We start from the raw sequence: 23,145 nt of genomic DNA on the forward strand, positions 1-23,145 counted from the left end.
TCTGGAAATTCAATACATTTATTTTTAGAATATGTTTTCTTTGTTTTTTAGGACATGTTGATTGTGTATATTAACTTTTTATTTGTGTTAATTATAATTTTTATTTTAAAAAGTCATGAAAAACATATTTAGGCATAAAATAAAAATTTACAAAAGGTATGATGAGGTTAACTAAAACTAAGGTTAACCCTTAACTAATAAAGTAATAATAATCTAAGGTCCCCCAAAATATGTAGCTTGAATTTTTTCTTACGAATTCCGATTTTAAGTTTATTTCTTACTAAGCAAACATGTTCAGACCCATTTATTATACTAAAATTAAATTCGTCTAAATAGTTAACATGTTTTCAATAAAAGAACTAAACATCTAGCAGCGTAGAATGAATGTATTAAGTTCAAAGATAATCATTAGATATGTTTGAGCGAAAATCTCATCAACAACAAAATCGACTAAAGTGCAAGTTGAGTGTTTTCCATCGTTAACTTAGCTTGGGAAAACTCACAAAACAGATATTTCTGTGGATATCACGCGATCGAAAATTTGAGATAATCGCAATACCTTCCTTGCCAGTAGAAGGATAAGGTAAGATTAGCCTTTTATAAAAAGTTCCTTCTTCACTTGCATTTAAATTCTTCTGAGGATTTTTCATCTCCTGCACATTCAGAGCTCGCCCATCCTACATGGGCAATAGTCTCAAATTATATTAGTCCAATATCCGTCTTGTAGGCAAGTAGTTCGAATGTCTTTATCAGGGTTCAGAAACGAAGCAACCTTTTTTTTTTTGATATGTCTGCTAATAAAGCAATTCTGAATGTCTTTTTACTTTCTTTAGTTCGCATTTAACTCTCCGTTAAGTGTTAACGAGGTTTGACTGAAATGTTCATGAATTTAGAAAAATATCTAATTTATTGGCAGGGAATTTCAAATCGCATTATTTAAATGCAATTTTACAATGATTCCGATGTTTCAAAGGAACTGCTATGACTTTATTATAATGTAATAATTACTTTTACGCTCAATTGATTGCTTTTAACTAAATTATTTGATTATGAAATTCTGATTAATAAATCAATAAATATTCCTATAAATATTACCATAAAAATAGACATAACATTGAGAAAGTTATAAAATTCATAATTCCAGTAACCGAAATTCAAGAATAGTATCACAATTTTTTTTTTTTTTCTCTTATAAGTTTACCCCACTTCTGAACGGGGCAAAACAGCCTTGTCACTCCTAGGTCTGAGTGGTTCTTACTATGAACAGTCCACCTGTATTCTTCCACCTATACACTCCAGCAAGCCACCTGATCTCTTTTCTTAAAACTTGGTATCATTTATCTGCTGTTCGAGGTGAGTATTATCTTTTATGATCAGTAAATATTTTGAATGTATTAAATAGAAATAAAGTTAAATATTAACTTGCTTATTTGTTTTTTTAATTATTTATATTTATTTCTATTTTTTACTTTTAATTTCTTTTTTTTTTAAACAAATAAAAATGAAGTTCAAGCTTAGGATGCCTTATTATTTGAATAAGATGACGATGTTTTTTATTATTGTAATTCGTTTATTAAATATTTAATGATTAAGTCAGTTTTCTTTGTTAAGAAAAATAAACAAGACTGAGATTAGCAATAATTTCTTTTCAAGAGAAATTTGAATTTTGGTTTAAAAAATACAAATTATTTGTTATTGATGTCATCAAATAGTAATACTGAAGACAAGTTTAGAATTTAGGACTTTTTTCTGGAAATCTTTCTTTAAACTAAGTTTCGAGACAATTTGTCTCCTCTTCAGCTACATTTTTAGTTAAGATTTCTAAATATATACAGTCTTTCTGCCTTGAAAATAACGTAGTGCTTTTTCTAGAAATACAACCGACCTATAATAATAATATTTTTTTGAAAAATTTATCATTCAACGACCAACAATAACTTAGTCTAGTAAATTCCTAATAATTGAAGTTAAGTAGTCTTACATAGAAGTACAATTACATTTAGAAAAAAAAAATGAGTCAATTCTCTTTTAATATGTATAACATAAACATAGCCTTTCATTAGCGACCTTAGCCATGAGGCTGGCCATTAATTGAAGGATTGAAATCGCCCACCTTGCACTTTTCCATAACTTTTAGACCATCATTTGGAGAAGTTTGCCTCGCTACTGACAAACAAAAAAAAATTGTGGGGTTAATAAGATATTTTAAAAAACAAAAAGTTATAAGCTCCCACCATTTGGTCGCAATTCCTGACATGAACCTTTTACAAAATATGCGCATTTTGTACAATTAAATTTGAAACGCTAATATCTATCTTTTATTTACGAGCCTATTGCTTCAATTTCGCTTTAAAAAAAATCATTTAAAACAGACATTTATTTATTTCTCAAATTAAAGTTGGGTCAGTCATCAAGAGTTTCATACATGATTGATAAATCAAATCTTCTATGAAATTATTTTTTTGAAGTTCTTGGACTCAGTTTACTAAAATGTAGTAGGCTTGCCTATGAGTGTGTAAAGTTACAGTCAGAATTGAAGAATGCCTAAGTGAAGGTTAGGCATTCCTCTAAAGTTTCATTTAAGTTTAATGTACCTTTATAATTCAATCAGTAAATAAAATTCCAATTTTGAATAATGTCTTATAAGCTAATAGTCGTTTTACAGACCAAGTTTTGTTTGATTTTCAGATAAATTTTCGTGATTTGTAGTAGAATAAAATCGTTTGTGTTCGCAATCAATTTGTTTTTCACTTTTTCAAAATTTCCATAAAAGATAATTTGAAATAAACTCTTTTATCTTGGAGAACTAACTACCCAATTAAGGAAATGTATTTGTTTAAAACGTATTTCGGGAAAATTAATTTTGGTGGATTTTTCAGGGGCAAAAAAGTTGTGTGATTCCCTGAGTGTACTTTCCGTCTATTCCTACTAATTTAAATATGTCACTGAAATTCTGAGTTAGCGGAAAATCCGAAGTGTAATCATAACAATTTCTTTTGGATTATTTTATCGATTTAATTAGTTTTTTTAATTGCATTTGAATAATAAGCAAAAAAATATATATATCATAAAAAGCGCGTTAAATCAGTAAAAAATAAATAAATAAAAGAACCTCTCAAATTTAAAGTTGAATCTTATTTACTCGCATCTCCACCCCAAACTGAGAAGCTCATTTCAAACAATTTTTAATTTTTTTTGTTTATTTGCAGCTCTTTATCAGCAAGTTCATTTGCACGTGTCCACTTCCTCGTTCTCTCATTATCCGTTTTTAAAATTCAATACAGAATAAATGAGACCGACTTTGAATAAAATTGTACATCAATTTTTCCACTATTTTTGTTGTTTTAGTCAGGTAATTTTCTCATCTATTCCTTTCAAATGAAATTTAATTGAATTCAAATAAATTCGTCAGAGTCATGTAAAGAAGAATAGAAAAAAAGATATAATAATTAAATTGAACTTTTTAAATACAAAACAGTACCTCAGAGGTACGAGGGTCGTTTGAAAAGTCCGTGCAAAAATAAAAACTACTTAATTTTTGGGGGTAAACCTTTTTTATTTTTCAACATAGTCTCCTTTTAGGCTTATACACTTCGTCCAACGCTCCTCTAGTTTGTTGATCCCTTCCGAATGATAGGATTTGTCCAAGTCTGAAAAATAGCCATTCGTTTCTGCAATCACCTCCTCGTTTGAATAAAATCTTTTTCCCGCCAGCCATTTCTTCATATTGGGGAACAAATAGTAGTCCGAGGGAGCCAAGTCTGGAGAATAGGGGGCATGTGAAACGAGTTGGAACCCTATTTCCATTAATTTTGCGACCACAACTGCTGAGGTGTGAGCTGGTGCGTTGTCGTGATGGAAAAGGACTTTTTTGTGGGCCAATCGTGGGCGTTTTTCTTGCAGCTCGGTTTTCAAACCCATAATGCACCCGTAATAGTTTTACCCTTTTCCAGATAGTCGATGAGGATTATTCCTTGCGAATCCCAAAAGACAGTCGCAATAATCTTTCCGGCCGAAGGAACGGTCTTCGCCTTTTTTGGCGCAGATTTCCCCTTGGTAACCCATTGTTTAGATTGTTCTTTGGTCTCAGGAGTGTAGTGATGTATCCATGTTTCATCCACAGTGACGAAACGACGCTTAAAGTCCTGCGGATACTTCTGGAACAGCTGCAAACCGTCCTTGCAACACTTCACACGATTTCGTTTTTGGTCAAGCGTGAGCAATCGCGGCACCCATCTTGCGGATAGCTTTGTCATGTCCAAATGTTGATGCAAAATATTATGTACCCGTTCATTCGAGATGCCCACAGCACTAGCAATCTCACGCACCTTCACTCTTCTGTCATCCATCACCATATCATGTATTTTATCAATGATTTCTGGAGTAGTAACCTGAACAGGGCGTCCAGAACGTTCAGCGTCACTTGTGCCCATATGGCCACTCCGAAAATTTTGAAACCACTTATAAACTGTTCTAATCGAAGGTGCAGAGTCACCATAATGTTTATCAAGCTTCTCTTTAGTCTCCTGAGGCGTTTTGCCTTTCATAAAGTAGTGTTTAATCAACACACGAAATTCTTTTTCGTCCATTTTTTGAAAATCACTCGACTTCCTCGATTCAAACGAATGCCAAACACAAAGAAATAGACCGATCTGGCTGAAACTTGGTGTGTGTTCTTCCAAGAGATGCTACAAACTAAACATAACCTCTATACGCGCCAGTAGTGCTATCTCTCTGACTTTGCACGGACTTTTCAAACGACCCTCGTACACAACACTATGCAACATTTTAAATTTTTTACAAGAGAGCAGATGGAAGAGTTTTTTTCGTGGTTTTTTCTTACTTATAAGCCCACGGGAGTTATTTTGCTTAAATCTTTGGTGGATAATAAGTAACATAGATGCACCATAAGTGATGGTTGGGTAATAAAAAAAGAAATATTCTATTAGAAACATTAAAAAAATAAATTTTGAAAAAATGGGCTTAGCGTTGTGTACCTCCGGGGTACTGAAATGATAAAAGTTCTTACTTTTCGTATTAGAGATTTTCTTGTCATAAAAGGCGAAATTCTGACGATTTTACTAAATAAATAACTGTTCTAATTGTTTCTATTGATTCAGACAAGGACTTGCCTCTTTCCCAATAACTTCTCTTTAAAAGAAAACATAAAAAACCAAATTATAAACAACTTTTTTTTTATATTACCAAATTATAAACTTGTGGTTTCAAAATCGTGTAACCTTCAGATGGCTGCATTAATTATATGGAATGATTATTTGAATTTATACGTCTTTAATAATATCAACATATTCTACCTACTTATTTTTTTTTTTTTTTTAAGATTTCTTTTCCCAAAAATTCCTAAAGAAAAACCCACTTAACTCATGCGTATTTCATTACGTGCAGATGTGACGTAAATAAATTATTATGCTATACATAGAAATATAATTTCTGAGACTAAAACGATTAAGGAAAGCTTGCTTTTTTTTTTTTTAATTCTGGCCGCATTTTAATTTTTATTATCTTTAGAGATACGTTCATCTGGAAATTTGAAGAGAATTTTAAGATTAAAATATACAAGTTCTGTCACTCTAAGACCACAGTATTCCAATGTATGGTAATTGAAAGAATGCCATAAGAAATGAACCAATTAACACAAATTGAACCTAACAGAAATAATTCTTCTTCATACCTTTAACAGTTAATACTTTAAATAATAATAATAAGAAACACAGGGAAGGGATTAGCTATGAGGTTAGCATACTGGACTCCCACGCGGAGGTCCCGGGTTCGAATCCAGCAGCTGACCCTTAGATTTTCTCTTCCTAGGAGCTTCTTACAGCTCACTGTCTGTAACGAGAGAACACTGTCCGGAGGCCGGCAGTGCACTGGAAAAAGGTCCGGGCGCTAATAACCTCAGCTGTTGATGCGCCAAAAAAAAAAAAAATAATAATAATAATAATAAGAAACACTAACTGAAACGGAATGACAATAAAAAAAAATTAAATTTGTAAAAAATGACCTTAAAAATAATTACTAATCAATTCAGAACTTAAATGCTGGAAAAAAAACTAGGCACTAAGTGAATCAGCGATAAACGAACTCACGCAATTAATGAGATAAAAGACGGATAAAAATTGTGAATAAAAATGTCACAATTAAATCACTGGAGTCTTGTTGCAGTTACTAAAATGCGATGCAGCTATCAACTTGGCGACCTCCAACATCTGATTGATACCTTTTTTTCTTGAAAATGCCTTCCTTTTTCTCACTCTATTCATTTTTCCATTAAATCACATACTAAATTTCGAAAGATTGTTTTCTGTAGTACAATTTGGTATCACATATTTCCGAATATTTAGTAAACTAAGGGCTGTGCTAAAATTGGACCTAGAGATGTAAAGAATTTGTATGTTTTACAGTTGGTAACAATGACGGGTACTTTTATATTTTGAAAGATATTTCTCTTAATGTCAATAACAAGATATCAACTAATTTATATGTGCTCCATTTTGTATATTACTGTATTTACAGATATACTCGTTCGTTGCATTTTTTTTTTTTGTGTGTGTAAGAGTGGGAACAAATTAATTTTAAGGTGTTCCCTCGCAACTTTTTAATGCATTCTAAGTCAACGACTTAAGCAACAAAATCCAGATTTGGAGAACTAACTAGCTAAAAATTGTAAACAAGGTCGAACTGTTTTTACGGTGAGCGGTTGTCTGCTTAATACTAGTTTTTTATTGGTTGCATAAATGATTTTGTTTATAAAAAAAAAAGTATTACTAAATTTAAATTGCAATACTAATAACACACAAGCGTAAGTATAACAGGGTTCTGCTTGTATTTATTAGAAAAGAAATTATAATTTAAAATTTAGCCCAGCAGTAAGAAATGAAGAGTTGAATGCATTCTATCGCGGCCTTGACCATGGGGCATTCCCCTTGATCTTCATACCCGTCCATTGAGTTACGTAAATTTGTTCTTTCGTAATCTTAGTCAATCAGACATACTTAGGGCCCTGCAGTCTCGTAGATCTATTCTTCATTATTAATTCTTGTCTCCTTTTTGAAGTTACACCAACCAATGTCAATATTCTTTATTTTCTTATTCATTACCAACTTCTTTGTCTCAACCTGTTTAAAAAAATGATCAAAATACGCTGCTCAAATATTAGATATTTAAGAGGTCAATAATGGGAAATAGTTCATGGAAGGAATTCATAGTAATCAGTAATTCATAGATCATAAATTCCTTGCGGTTGTGACAGACAATCAACAAATTTGTACTCAGTATTCCTCAATTCATACACACAATAGATTGATGAATTGATGAATGAAATCCTTGAAGAAGACAAGATTCCGAAAGAACTGACATAGGACATGTACAGTCTATATTTAGAGGACAGAAAGAAATGTAGCAACTCCAGAAGGAGCTTACTGAATCCACTTATGAAGAATTAATAAGGAACAATTTAGAAGAGATATTGCACATATCATTGGAACTTCTGCCGTTTTACAGCAGGAAGATCAACTGTAGATCATATTTTTAAACTTAGGCAGCTGCTGGAAAAAAAAAACGAAGCACGTTCATGAGATGTAGAAATAGTCTTTTGGAACTTGAAAAAGTGCACGACAGTGTAACTAGTGCCCTCCTTTTTGAAGCCCTTAAAAAAGTTGGAATAGTTAAGGTTCTCCTAAATATAATAAAAGTAATCTACAGTGAAAATAGATGTACAGTTAAGGAAGGATTAGCCCTGTCGAAAGTGTTAGCTAGTAAAGGTGTCCAATGTCTATAACTCTGTTCAAAATATAAATTTATGATGCTCTGAAATATGGAATTAAACTTGCGCAACAATAGGCATTATAATTACGAATAATCTGCATCTCCAAAGCATGAGTTTGCTGATGACCAAGTGATAATATTGCTCAAGATCAAGGTTTAAGAGAAATAAGAAATAAAATGACAGTTTCAAAAAGTGGGCTGCAGAAGGCGTAGGAAAAGAAACTTAGATGGTACGGCCATACAAAAGGAACAGAAGATGGTTAAGAAAATCATAGACTCGGAAGCCGAAGAAAGGGCAGACCCAAGGAAAAGTGGATAGATGGCGTCCGAGAGAGCCTCCACGGTTATGAATCGAGAGAAGAGTATATCCAAAATAGATCCAGTCGGAAGCTGAAATTAGAAGAAATTTATGGCAACGGAAACCTCAATATTAACTTAAAAAAAAAAAATACAGAACACATATCTGCAAAAACTATTTAAATATCTAATAATATTCAAAAGAAGCCTAGTTTCACTATTCTATTTTACAATTCAAATACATAAATGCTAATATTATTAATTACAAATAATATGTCGCAATATGTTTTATATTTGGTGCAATGAAGGCCTAATTTTCTATTGAATTTCTTTGTCTTAATATAGTATTATTTTAACATCAACATGGACGTATAGCCTGCACCACACATGATTTCGGTGCAATTTCACTTAATTCCCATGTAGGAATCATTGAGTTTTTCGAGGAATATACATTTTGAATCTATTTTTACAAAAAAAAAATCGCTATTTTTTTTTTTTAAATTGCAAAGGATGTAAATATCAATTTATTTCTTGAAAACCATAATAAATAACGATATTTCATTTAGGAAATTATTTGCTTCATCGGTCAGCATTGAAATTACCATAAACAAATAAATTTTATTCATTCCTTTGTTTGTTCCCTTAATCATTACAAAATATTTGCACTAAAACATTCTTTAATTAAGAAATTTACTTAGAAATCCCTTATTTGACAAAAAGAAGTAGAATTTACATTGAAATTTATTTACCGTGTTATTTATGATTTGATTAGTAAACGAATTCATTTATTTTTATATTCATTTAATGCTTTTAAAGTTTATTACTGTAAGGAATTTATATGATACTCGTATCTATTATTAAACCTTTACAAAGTTCTCTTTAATTTTCATCAATTAAGTTTTGGAATTAATAAAATCATATAATTAGTAACCAGATTCAATGATTACGAATCAGCTTACAGTAAGCATTTTATGTAAACGGGGTGTTATTCCCCAATCACCTGAGATAATTAACGCGATCAACAGAAATTTTTAATTACCAAAAAAATAATAATAATATTGAGAACTATTTCTCTTGGATTCCAAATGTAATTAACATTAAAGTTTTAGCTAATTTGTTTTACATATTTTTTTTAAGTACTAACCTAATTATGTTTAAAATGCACTATATCAATGTTGAAAAATAATCAAGGTTAATCAAACATTTCATTAACTACACACTCTGCTCCTTTTTTGCTTTTCCAAATCATTAACTTTTAAAAAACTGTAACTCATCATTCATGACTTTTTTATCAACTAATCCAACGTTCAGTGTACAGAATAAAGGCCTTGGACTTTATATGATGAAACAGCATAATGTCATGTTTTGTTTCCTTCACCAGATAAATACCCAGAGGAGTAACTGATAATTCTTCCTACTTAGAAGTGTAAGCTTATAGTCAGTATTTTGCTTAATTTAGTAGTAAACACATTATAGGCACATTGACTTATGTATAATGAGTGGTTCCACCAATGATTTGAAGGATTTTTTTGAGAATTTAAAAGTATTGTGTGTTAAAATCCTTTTGGTTCTTCCGAAGGTCAGCCTTAGAATATTTGGTGCTAGGGCTACCTATGGGTGCTCTAACTAACTAAATCAAAACAGTGCCTATTAAGTTAAATATTATTCAATATTAGTACGAGGGTCGTTTAAAAAGTCCGTGCAAAAATAAAAACTACTTAATTTTTTGGGGTAAACCTTTTTTATTTTTCAACATAGTCTCCTTTTAGGCTTATACACTTCGTCCAACGCTGCTCTAGTTTGTTGATCCCTTCCGAATAATAGGATTTGTCCAAGTCTGAAAAATAGCCATTCGTTTCTGCAATCACCTCCTCGTTTGAATAAAATCTTTTTCCCGCCAGCCATTTCTTCATTTTGGAGAACAAATAGTAGTCCGAGGGAGCCAAGTCTGGAGAATAGGGGGGATGTAAAACGAGTTGGAACCCTATTTCCATTAATTTTGCGACCACAACTGCTGAGGTGTGAGCTGGTGCGTTGTCGTGATGGAAAAGGACTTTTTTGTGGGCCAATCGTGGGCGTTTTTCTTGCAGCTCGGTTTTCAAACGGTCCAATAACGACGAATAATATGCACCTGTAATAGTTTTACCCTTTTCCAGATAGTCGATGAGGATTATTCCTTGCGAATCCCAAAAGACAGTCGCAATAATCTTTCCGGCCGAAGGAACGGTCTTCGCCTTTTTTGGCGCAGATTTCCCCTTGGTAACCCATTGTTTAGATTGTTCTTTGGTCTCAGGAGTGTAGTGATGTATCCATGTTTCATCCACAGTGACGAAACGACGCTTAAAGTCCTGCGGATACTTCTGGAACAGCTGCAAACCGTCCTTGCAACACTTCACACGATTTCGTTTTTGGTCAAGCGTGAGCAATCGCGGCACCCATCTTGCGGATAGCTTTGTCATGTCCAAATGTTGATGCAAAATATTATGTACCCGTTCATTCGAGATGCCCACAGCACTAGCAATCTCACCCACCTTCACTCTTCTGTCATCCATCACCATATCATGTATTTTATCAATGATTTCTGGAGTAGTAACCTCAACAGGGCGTCCAGAACGTTCAGCGTCACTTGTGCCCATATGGCCACTCCGAAAATTTTGAAACCACTTATAAACTGTTCTAATCGAAGGTGCAGAGTCACCATAATGTTTATCAAGCTTCTCTTTAGTCTCCTGAGGCGTTTTGCCTTTCATAAAGTAGTGTTTAATCAACACACGAAATTCTTTTTCGTCCATTTTTTGAAAATCACTCGACTTCCTCGATTCAAACGAATGCCAAACACAAAGAAATAGACCGATCTGGCTGAAACTTGGTGTGTGTTTTTCCAAGAGATGCTACTAACTAAACATAACCTCGATACGCGCCAGTGGTGCTATCTCTCTGTCTTTGCACGGACTTTTCAAACGACCCTAATACTTTTATTACTTTTAAAGTAACCTTAAAATATTAAGGTGTTATGTATATCTAACCACTTTATCTTAAAGAAGTTAAGTCTATTACATCATGGCAAGTTAGAGATTTATGTTTTTATTTACTTAAGTGTTCGGAAGCGGTGCGCTGATAATGGCAAGAAGTTAAATGTTAGCAAATGTCACGTCATTTCTTTTTGCTGCAAACAAAAAAAAAAAAATCAATCTTAATTAGATACTTAATTGTTGGCAAAACTTAACTTAGACTTCGTTGTATCTTTCCGAAGGAATACGAACTTTTTTTTAGCGCTCACACTGAGAAAATCCTAGCGATAATCTTGGGATTTTTGTGGATGCATACTCGAGTTGATGCCGGATTCTAAAGCGTTACATTGGTTTTATGCATATTCCGTAGTATCATGGCGTATGCTTCTGTGATATGAAATCCATATTGCAGAAAGAATGTCAATTGAGTTGAGAATATCCTGACCCACCTTTATTAGGAGATTTCGAAAAGAAGTTTCTCTATTAGGAAGTAAATTTTAATATACTTGAATAAAAATAAATTAAATTGAGAAATCGATTGCCTTAAGCTCCAAGCTACCGTTCATTTTTACTTGCCAGCTTGCAGACTTCATTACATTTCTTGGTGATGTAGATTTCCACAAAATCTCTGGCTTGTTTTATAGTAGAAATTTGAAGAAATTATTTTTTACCTCTACTTTCTTTTAAAACACTGTGTTAAAATTTGGTAACTGCAGTTATTGATGCAATTTTGAAATAAATAAATAAATAAATTGATGGGCAAGATTTGTGATCACAACTCATTTAACCTTGGTTATTTCATTACAAAAGTCGTGAATAATCTTTAGTTCTTATTGCTCAAATAATTGTTTTTATTCAAAACGTGATAGCAGCTCAAAATTAAACCATTATTGGGAAAAATAAATAAGTACTGCAATTGTTGTTCATTATTTTTGGTGACTGATTCATAGTTTCAATAGGATGAAAAAATCATTGCCATTTCAGTCGTGATACATTTATTCTGCCGAGCTTTCGACCTAGGGACTAGGTCACCTTCAGGGCTAGTTTACAAAGTAATATTTATATAAGACAGAAGACACACCAACCCTGTAATGTAAAATATTACTTTTCTAAACTAGCCCTGAAGATGACCTAGTCCCTAGGTCGAAAGCTCGGCAGAATAAATCTATTAAGACTGAAATGGCAATTATTTTTTCATCCTATTAAGTACTGCAATTTACATCAGAAGGAATTAAGTATTTGCTTTCAATTATGTTACCAATCAAGAATACTCGTTTTGACAGAGCTTAAAAAGGAGGATTTAGCAAAGGAAGTGAAGTGAATTACACAAAAGTAGAAGGTCATATTAATTTTCAAATTACCCTTAATGAGAGAAAAGTATTTCTTATTGATACAGCAAATTATTTGAGAATTAAGTATTTATTTATACAAAAAAAAAAAAATGCTAACCAAAAATAGAAAAAGCAAAAATCCACACTATGATTGGTACATATTTAAAACCAACAATCCATGCAAAAAAAAAAAACCATCTGTAATTAAAAGAAAATAGAGATAATCTTCACTTTTTACAAGAAGTTTTGTACATTGTCATGCACATTATGAGATAATAAAGCAATTGTGAGAAAGCAAATTGCCGGAATTGGCGAACAGGGACAACAATAAACAACCGTCACATATCACTACTCTGTTTTACTCACAAGGTCAACTTAGTTTTTTGCAGAATAGAATCATAATGTTACAGCAACTGAATGATAAAGGGTATCTTATAACTAAATGTTGATAAATTGAAACGAATATCTAATGAAAACTATAAATGTTTATGATAACAAGTGTTACACAACTATTGCAAGGATAAACAGTATTTAAGTTTAATGAATTAATATTGGCAGTTTCTGCTTTTAAGAAATTTGAATAAAAATTCAATAAACAAAAAAGATGCTAAGCTATATTTTCTAAGTTGTTGCGCAAAAGAGAAATGTTACAACAAATAAACCCAAGATGAATACTTGCCTCTTTTTTTGCTATTATTGTTAAGCTTCATATTCCCAAAGCTTTCTGTTTGACAAATTTTACTACCTTCAAATTGTTTTTTTAACGAGAAATAACATCTAAAAAACAATTATTATTGCTTACAGATTGGTAGAAAAAATAGATGGTTAGGATCACCAGATTAGGATCTAATGTATAAAGTACAACTTCTTGTTTTTGGAAATTTTTTACTGCTTTTCACATTTATAGTATAACCTCGTAATAAAAAGAGTTAAATTACTACTCTAATATTTACAGTTGGTATAAAACTAAGGCTATAATTCGAGGAAAACATTTATTTGTTAGAACTAAATTAATAATTTTAAGTTGAAGTTGAGAAAATATTTCTTTACACACCCTAGTATATGTAAATCAGAAAAAAATAGGCAAGGAATGTAGAAAACTGGAATTGGCACACATAAAACCTTCAAAGTAAAACAATTTATTGGAGAATCAAACCTCTTGATTGGCTGAGAAAGCAGGAATATTAAGTAATTATGAATTAATATGAATTCATAATGTATTGATTTTAATTGTAAACATATACTGCAATTATTCTAATTCTTACGTAAGATAAAATTATAATTCTATTCCTTTATAGATCATTTCCAAAACTTTTGCACAAAGGTTATAAATGGGACAATGCAAATTGGTACCAAAACAAATCGGGGGAAACAATTTTTTCGTCAGCATTATTACTTATTATTATTACTAAAAAATTGTCTTTAACTTCGGAAAATTGTAACTAAACATATAAATTTACATTGCGCACAAAATCACTATATTTTCTAAGTTGTTGTGCACAAGAGAAATGTTAGAACCCTGAATAAACAGGGTGATTCTTGGCTCTTCATTGAGCCGAATGGATTAATCTTGCACTCTTACTGGAATGAACATCTGCTTCCCTACAAAATTTGACTCAACTAAAATATTCTTAAAATAAAACAAAGGAGTGTAGTTTAAGTGTAAGTTTAAGCTAGTTATTTATTAATTTTTTTTACTTTAGTAATTACTTAATTTGATATGTGAAGTTGATTCTTCTAACGTTAAGTAGATGCACACTTTTTTCTTTTTTATCTATGTTCGTACACGCACGGGAAGGAATTTTTGCTAAATGCAGAAATTATTTAAAGTTTAAAATAGAAATCATGTAGTGAGAAGTCGCATGAAACGGATTGTGCAACGTTAATCCTTCATAAGCTCTGAATATGATCTATAGGTCGAAACTTGGTGAATTGACTAAAAAATAAGACCAATTGGCAATAATTTATCTTTTCCATTTTATTAATCTATTTAGTTCAACACAACGATACAAAATATTAGAACTATAGAAAAGAGATGTTCCGATTTGAAGCAACCAGAAAAATGATTGAGGTTGAAAGTTTAAAGGTTTCGTAGCTGCATAATTTCAAAACTCTATATCTCACCTTATATTGTTCAAATTTTAATGGTTTCTTTACCCAAATGTAGAGTAAAGATACCTCTATTACTCATTCAAATTGCATTGTTTTGGTGATTATAGTTAATGAATAATGCAGAAATGAGTGGCTGAATAAGCAATGTACACAAAGTTTGTTTCAAAAATCCCATTAGGAATAGGGGCACCATTATGGAAAAAACAAATCAGTGTTAGCTGATCTAGTATCTAAACAATCTAGCATTATTTACCTTCTAGCATTATTTTCCTTCAATAAAAAGAAATAGAAATAAAAATAAGATGAAAACAACACGTTCATTTATCAAGTCTTATGTAATGTAATGCTTTGTGATGGAAATCTGCCATCGCTAGATAAAATGTAAACAACTTAAATAATAATTTATAACAAATACATCCTTATTTTTAAATGACCATTAATCTTACTCTCTGATCAAATACTTTTTTTAATTTCTATTTCTAGTTAATTTGCTTAAAATTGCGAATAAATTTTCCACGAGGGATATTTCATAAATCTTTTTTGATTACTAATAATTACTTTAAGAAAACTTTTTGCTGTCAGATATTCAGAAGCTTTTTTTTTTTTAGTTTACCTAGTTTTTAGTTTATCAGTTTATTCTGAGCCAATGCTTGCCTTATCAATGTCTTATCTTGGCACTTTCATCTTCGTTCTTCAAATAGATTAGTCCCAAGGTGAATGCTGAGCCCAGAATAGCAATTTTTTCTCTTTTCTCTCCTTCGGGAAATATTATTTCGGGAATTGATTGCTAATTCCATTTATATGAACTAGATCGAAACATGTATCCAAGCAGTAAAACAGGCATGAGATTCTGCACATATAGAATACTTAATATTGTTTTTCTTTCTTTAGTTTCAAACCCAAAATCTCTTGCATTGGCTTCCAGATCCATAAATACTTATTTCCATTTCCTCCTGAGACCTGACATTATGATGATGTCGTCCGCAAAGATGAATATGTGCCCTCACCAATGGATGATAAGGATGTATGCTACGTGTCAGAGATATAATCTACGTGCAGGCTATACTCTGTTCCTCATTCAACATATTTCCTACATTTAGTAGGCCCTAAATAAAGTTTTTATAATACAATTTTACTCAAATTATTTTTATATTTCTTATAATAGTTAGCTTTAAGTGTTCTTTTTGCACCCTAAAATTTTATAACTATAACTGGGTGTTGTTATTCTTAACAGCAATAGTCATGTTGAGTCTAGATCCTGACCCAAACTCCAGTCAACTAAGATCCACATCTGTCCGAACAAATTAAACCATCATTTTATGGAAAAACTAATATTTTTTTCCTAACTAAAGTAATTTCTCAAGTACCAATGCTTATTTAGTAGCTGAAAGTGATCATATTAAAGAGAATAGCCTAAGCTTCTCCACCGTAAATTTATACTTACCAAAGAACCTCCTAACACAACATCTGTCGTAAGACATTTTTGTCCATTGAAGGTACCAACCAGGTGCTTGGGGAGAAGTCTTGTGAGTGAATCAACAATCCTAGTCAGAACACAACTGGGCCGTTACCCACTTAACCAAATAAATAATGAAAAAAGATTTTTTGTTAATTATATTAAGTTTAAGGAGTCCTCTTTTGTACTTACATCAATAATATACATATAAAAATGCTAAACTAAATCTAACCAAAACAATTACAATGTAATGTTTCAGATGATGTACTACGCTCCTGAAGACGAAGCAAAAGCTTCAGTAGGATCTGGCTACGTCGACGCTTTGGTCGGCATGGGAAAGAATAATTGTTTCGTCACACTGATCAATTATGCACCACATTTAGGACTATTATTCTTTGTGCATTTCTTTGCTTCACTATTCGGTTTAGTTAGTATATCATCCGTTTTTGCTAATGTGTCAGCTGTCATATTTACTCTAATAATTATCCAAAGAGTGAACAATTTAATTAAAAGTAAAAATTCCTGAATTAATTAATACAAAATTTTGCTATGATTTAATGTTTGTATGATAATCTTGTCTCGACCAATATTATTTACAAAAATTGTTCCAATGCATGTTGCCTGAGGTGTAATCAAATAATTTAATAATAAAATTAAGATGTACTTACACTTTGTGATAATGTATAATGTGTTATTTGTATTAAAATAGATGGATTTAAATTTTTTAAATGGAATTACTAAATTCATGTGTATTTTTTTTTACCTGAAACATACACTCTCCCTACATCAAACCCTAGCCCAAACCTGTTTCCACAATTTAATACTAATACTGGTAAGTCTAAGTACAATTAAATGAAGTAAACTTTATATTAAGCAATTTTATTTAAAAACAAAAAATACTGTAACAAACTGTAGTTTGAAATACTTTAACACAAATACAGTTTTTTGAGGTTTACTGGGTTAATTGCAACGTTAGGCTTACTTCTAAATAGCCTTCGTATTGTAGGCAGCAATACCCTAAAGGACTCGCAAGATCCTTGAATAGGTCTCTTCCTCGTAAGGGAAATCAGAAATTAAAAAAGGTAAGTACGACAGGACCATGAAGATAGCAGATATGGAAGTTATCTAAGTCAGTCAGATGCTTACATTTGTCGAACACATGTTACTTACATAAACAGAAAACAGCAAAATGGTCAAGCAATAATCCTTAGGGGATTACTGCACTAATATCCAGCTTACTGGGAAACTTATTTTCAATAACAATTTGCTACTATCTACTTTCAAAGAAGGATTAAAATCAGTTTAATGTAGAAATAGAAATAGAAAAGAAATTTATTATTCTGGGACAATTGTCCCCTAAGAATAAATACAGGAACAAATAGAGTCCTTAACAGTTTGGCCTGTGATTATACAGAAATTAAATAAATAAATAAGTATTTACAAAAGTGAAAATATAATAAGTGAAAATGAAAGTAAAAATAAAATAATAAAACAGCAGAAATTAAGGAAATAAATTAAAACAATTAGAATTTCGGAGGAAGCTGAATAGAAAGTAGATAACTGAATAGACGGGATTTAAAGATGGATAGGGTAGGAGCATGGCGGACAGATGAAGGCAAGGAGTTCCAGAGAGAGGTAGCACGTATTAGGAAGGACTTGTCAAAGGATGAGGTACGGTGAGAGGGAATATAGAGATCAGATGAGCGAGATCTAGTGTTACGGGAATGGATGGAGGATTTAAACTTAAGGAGTAGAAAAATATAGGAAGGCCTTTGAGACTGGATGACTTGAAAAAGGAAAGAAGCCAAAAAATATTGGCGGCGATAGACAGGAAAAAGCCACTTCAACTCATCGTAGCAGTGCGAAATGCGAGAGTCTCTGGAAATGCTGAAAATAAATCTTATGAAGCAGCTCATGAGGCGCTTAAGCTTAGCTTCAATATCACCAGAAAGACCGCCATACACTAAACAACCATAGTCGAAATGGGGGAATATAAGAGAGGAAACTAGGAGTTGCCGGGTCTTAATTGGAAAAAGGTGACGGGAACTATTAAACTGCTTAAGGATATGGATGGAACGACGAGAGATTTGGGAAACATGGTTTTTCCAGGATAGGTTTTGATCGAAAGTGATACCAAGGTTTTTCACAGAGGAACAATATTTTATTGGGGCATTGTAAAGGAAAAGATTAGGATGTACTCACGGAGAAACCGAGATCTTGCAATCATGCCAATAATAGGTTACTTTAATACTTGATTAAATACAATGTACTTGAAACCGTTTTCATGGATATTGGAGCTTCTCTTTCTCTACAAGCTAAAGAGCCAATTTCTGGATACCTAGTTTTGATCGCCCCTTATGAAATTACTATTATTATAATTCGTATTAAGAACCTTTTGTAAAATAGTTGGAAACATTCAATGTACAGTTGAAGATTAAGAAGGTGATGTCAGAAAAGCTAGTTGAAACTGTAATTTATAGTCTGGGAGATTTTTCCGGCATTTTGTTATGCTCTTTAAAGAACATTGGGAGGAGGGTAAACATATCATTCTTACCACCACATGGTGGAAAATATTCCTCGAAGTATGATTAAGAAGATATAAGGGCTTATCCCACGGACGGCAATAAGGCAATCCTTAATCTTTCAACTCATCAACTTGTGGGTATAAGAGGTTAGATGAAGGGAACGATCCTTATAAAATCTGGAAAAAAACGTTGGATTGGAACAAAAAGAAGCTTTTGGCTCCAGGAGATAGAATCTTTGTCTTCTGACTCCTCCTTCTTCCTATAATGTCTCTAGAGAGCATAGTGTTTGGAGATACATCCTTCCTGGAATGTATCCAAAATGGCTAAGGTACTTTAAAGATGCCATGGAAACCTTCCCTCGACAGACTTTCTGCTCTCTCATTCTGTCTTTCTGCATTTGTCCAAAAGTGCTCTGGCACTTAGACAATATCTGTCAATCAGATAATTTTTTACCTTAAATGTAATCAGTCAGTAAATAATAGAATAGGCTCAGCAGTTAGTTATCTTATTGCATCTTAGCAATTATTTTATTGCGTCTAATTATAAGCAGAAATTACACTGTAATAAATGCAGTATTTATTATTACATATAATTACAACAGTAATTAAATGCAAAATTTTGTTTGTAACACTTTGAAGAGCACAAATTGAGGAGGCGGAATTCCTTGGTCTAATGCTTCTTTAAGCATTCCAAATTACATTGTACGGTGGATTTAATTGTTTTGACCAGAATATTAATTAAATAAGATAATTCCCTGTATATTAAGTGTCAGGTAGCAAGATTCTAATTACATTTTATGCCGAAGTAATAAAGAACCATCTGCTGACAACTGCACGTTTTAATTTGAAGGACTGTAATTTCCGTTTAAGACGTTCTTGCCCTAAAATCTTATTGCATTACCCCCTCTATATGCGATTTGTTCAACAATTATCCACGGAAATTCATGATAAATTCTTGTTGACCAATAAATGGCTTTTCATTCATACACATTTATTTATCTAAAATTACATTTAAAAAATGTAGTAAGAAAAAGCTGTAGGTTTTTTTTTCTTTTTTTGTAATAAAGAACCAGCTAATTCATTAAATTAAGTAGTTTTCTAATAAAAATTTCTCGTATTTTCGCAATTTAACAGAATGTAGATTGCACAGATAAAAATCAAGGCCACTCTGCAGATTGCGGACCTACACAAATACGACGTACAATACAACTCATTCAAAAGCAGAAGTTTAGATAAGACAGGATATATTTAGTCTCAATTACAATTTCACACAGCTCTAGGTTTTTGTTAAATAAAGAAGAGAAGCACATAAACTACTTGTTATGATCATTTGAAGCGCACATCATCAAATTAGCATTCAGTAAAGATCACATTTCTTTACTAATTCCAATTAATATAAAAATAAAAATTGGATTTTTTTGTAGCTTACAGCATCATTAAAAGTGAAACAAAAAAAACTATTCATCGTATTGTAATGTTGTCTGTAAGAAACGAGACAAACATTTCCAGGAAGTGACTCATTTGACGCACATTCAGACACATCTAAAAAAGAGGCTCTGAACAAACATAATATGTGCTTTCTGGAGCTGCCTTTAATTTTGTTAACATATTAACTTTAGTTACTATATTTAAAACAGTTACATCATTTTTATTTCACTCGTTGGATTTATTTATTTCTGCTTCAATTACCAACTTTTAACACTAAGTTTGTGAATGAAGTACATTCAGCTCAACATTAATTTTTGTCACTTTAATAATAAACACTACACTTAAACATAACTTCTTGATAATTGTATATTTATTTTATTGTAGATTTTTGTATCCAACAGATTAATATTAGTTCAATAAGTTTACATTCCAAAAAAGTGTAAATAAGTAAACTTACCTATTGCATTCATAGTTTTTTGTTTTAAATATTTTGTCCACTCGTGCCTTCTCCACTCGTGATTTTCACGTATTTTTTTTATATTTTTGTTATCAGACACCTCATTTGCTTGATGCAACAGCCGTTGCAGTTGTAAATTCCAATAAAAGATTTAAAAAAATAAATAATATTTTGTGATTTTTACCTTTTATATACTTTAACTATACATTTACTTTGTATACTTTATACACTACAATTTATGAATAATATTTAAGATTTAATCTCTTAGAAAAACGGGTTTATCTTTTGGGTAAGCCACAAAATGTATTCATTATCACACTAATTAATTAAACGGTTAACACGGTACCATATTAATTTTAATTTATAAGTTTTTTGGTAACAAATCAATAGATTGTAATCGAAATTTAGATTAAGAAGCTTATACAAATTATAAACATGTTCAATTCATTAGTTCTACAAAGTGTAAACATTTATTTGAATTGAAATATTTTTATTCAATGTTGCATTTAGAACAAATGATTAAAAATAAATAAAAACTCACATTTAAATTAGGTTTTTGTCTAATTGAATGGTTTAGGCATCAATTAAACGTAAAAACGTAGAAAACCCTCTAAAATGATGTAATTTGCCAAAACTCATGCCTAAAATTTTGGTAAAATTCAATTTTAGTATCAGTAGGACATAATGTTAAAGGAGCTCGTGGAGGAATCTTTGGGGTATTATGTCTAAGATTGGACCAAAGTACCAGCCAATAATGCATCAGACAGCTGGTATTCTCCATAAACAAATTTGATTAAAATAAAATCAAATTAATTAATTTTAATTACACTTATAGTTGAATCTGTTCAACATGAAGTATTTCTGAATTATGCTATACCAAACTATACAAAATTTATCATTGCAATGAAGTTAATATTTAACTAAACATTGTGATTTAATTTACTGAACTAAATAATGAATGTTCTACTTACCATTAAATAAATATATTTTGTAGATGATACATGATACGTAGCCAATGGTAAAATGTATGTATGTACGTGTAGGTACGATCTTTTTTTAAAAGTAAGAGGTAAAAAGGTATAAAAAAAAGTAAAAATTTTGCTTATTTTATAGTTATTACATATTAAGACCAGTACTAGATTGTAATTGTAAAGTCTACCATTTTTGAAAAACAGAAAGTAAAAAGCAATTGAAAAAATTGAACTTTTATCTCAATTTCACTGAGATGCTGTGTTTTCTGTGTAAATTAGTTAATAATAAGGCAATGCTACAGGAATGATGCTGCTCCTGTACTTAATAGTAAATATTAAGGCTAGTGCTAGATTATGCATATTGGGTCGATCAATTTCGAAACACAAGAAGTAAATACCATTAGATACAGGAGAAAATAGCTCCAAGAAGACTTACTGATCCACTTTTTCCAATGGTTTTTCTTTCTTGTTTCTCAAAATTGATTGACCTCGCTTACATTATCTACCCTTGGTCTTAAATTTAACTGTCAAATACGGAAACGTAAGTATTCTAGTGAAATTAGGAGAAATATTCCATCTTTTCCAACTGTTTTTACTTCTTGTTTTTTAAAAAAAGGACCGGCAAATATGCACATTCTAGCATTAGCCTTAATATTAATTAATAAATACAGGAGCAGCAACATTCCTGTACAGTTGGGTGAAAAGAGCTACTTTTCCCAATGGTTTTTATTTCTATTTTTTTATAATAGACCTTATATTTACAATCTAGCTTTCCCTTAATATTAACTATCAAATATTAAAACAGCAGTATTCGAGTGAAATTTTGAGTGAGGTTCACGTTCTATATCTAACCAAGTACCATCTAGCATTGGCCTTAATTTTAACCACCAAATACTGATAAAGCAGTCTTCCAGAGAAATTAGGAAACAATTTCTCCTATTTCTAATGGTTTTTATTTTTTGTGTTTCAAAATAGATCGACCTAACTAAACTAGAATGAATTATTAAACATATGAATTATTATAAACATCTCAATGTTTATTAAATGTTACAAATAAGCTAGTTCATCAATTTAAGATTTGTATAAATGTTTTCATATTGCCATTTTAATATCTACATACAATATAACTTTCTATTACTATTTTACGTTGTAATTCTGTTCTAGACGGCGAAACAACAATTTAAATTTTCTTTTCTTACCGTATATGTAAGGAAATGGACCAACTTAGCAACTAAGAAGAGCCTGTTAGTTGATAGGTCATTAATACCTACTATTTATTCTAGCTGTAATAACTTATTATCAAAGAACAATGTAATAAATACATGAATTAAACATATGAATAGTATATAAACGGTATTTTAAACAATAAAGTTGTACAATACAAGCTTAAAAGACCGTTTACCTTTCCCTATTAAGCATTTTGATTTTAATTACAAACTATATATTTTTTATAATTAAGTATTTTGTAGTTCTATATGGTTAATTGGGCTTCTATTAACTCGAAAATAAAGGAAATAAAAGGAAAAACTCAAAATTCGATCTTTAAAAGTGCACAAAAAGTGGGTAAAATTGACTATTTCTATCCGGGTAACATAATACGATAGGAGCTCGGCTTGCAATCCTGTTCTGCTAGCATGCCCCGAATTGGAGAATATGACGGCCAATCGGATCGCAGTATTCTAGAATGGATTGAATACTGCAATCTGATTGGCCGTCATATACTCCAATTCGGGGCAAGCTAGCAGAACAGGATTGTAAGCAAAGTTCCTACCG

At 31.4% G+C, this 23,145-nt stretch overlaps 1 long non-coding RNA gene across 1 annotated transcript; it reads left to right on the forward strand.

Moving 5' to 3' along the window:
* Nucleotides 1-224: 224 nt before the first annotated feature.
* LOC141455083 (uncharacterized) lies at nucleotides 225-16,726 on the forward strand. Its single transcript, XR_012459140.1, has 3 exons — nucleotides 225-583; nucleotides 1,197-1,353; nucleotides 16,252-16,726. It is a non-coding gene; the product is annotated as an uncharacterized lncRNA (long non-coding RNA).
* Nucleotides 16,727-23,145: the final 6,419 nt, after the last annotated feature.

Source organism: Rhodnius prolixus, unplaced genomic scaffold (assembly GCF_049639745.1).
Source record: "Rhodnius prolixus isolate KJV_2025 unplaced genomic scaffold, Rpr scaffold_21, whole genome shotgun sequence".
Lineage (NCBI taxonomy): Eukaryota > Metazoa > Arthropoda > Insecta > Hemiptera > Reduviidae > Rhodnius > Rhodnius prolixus.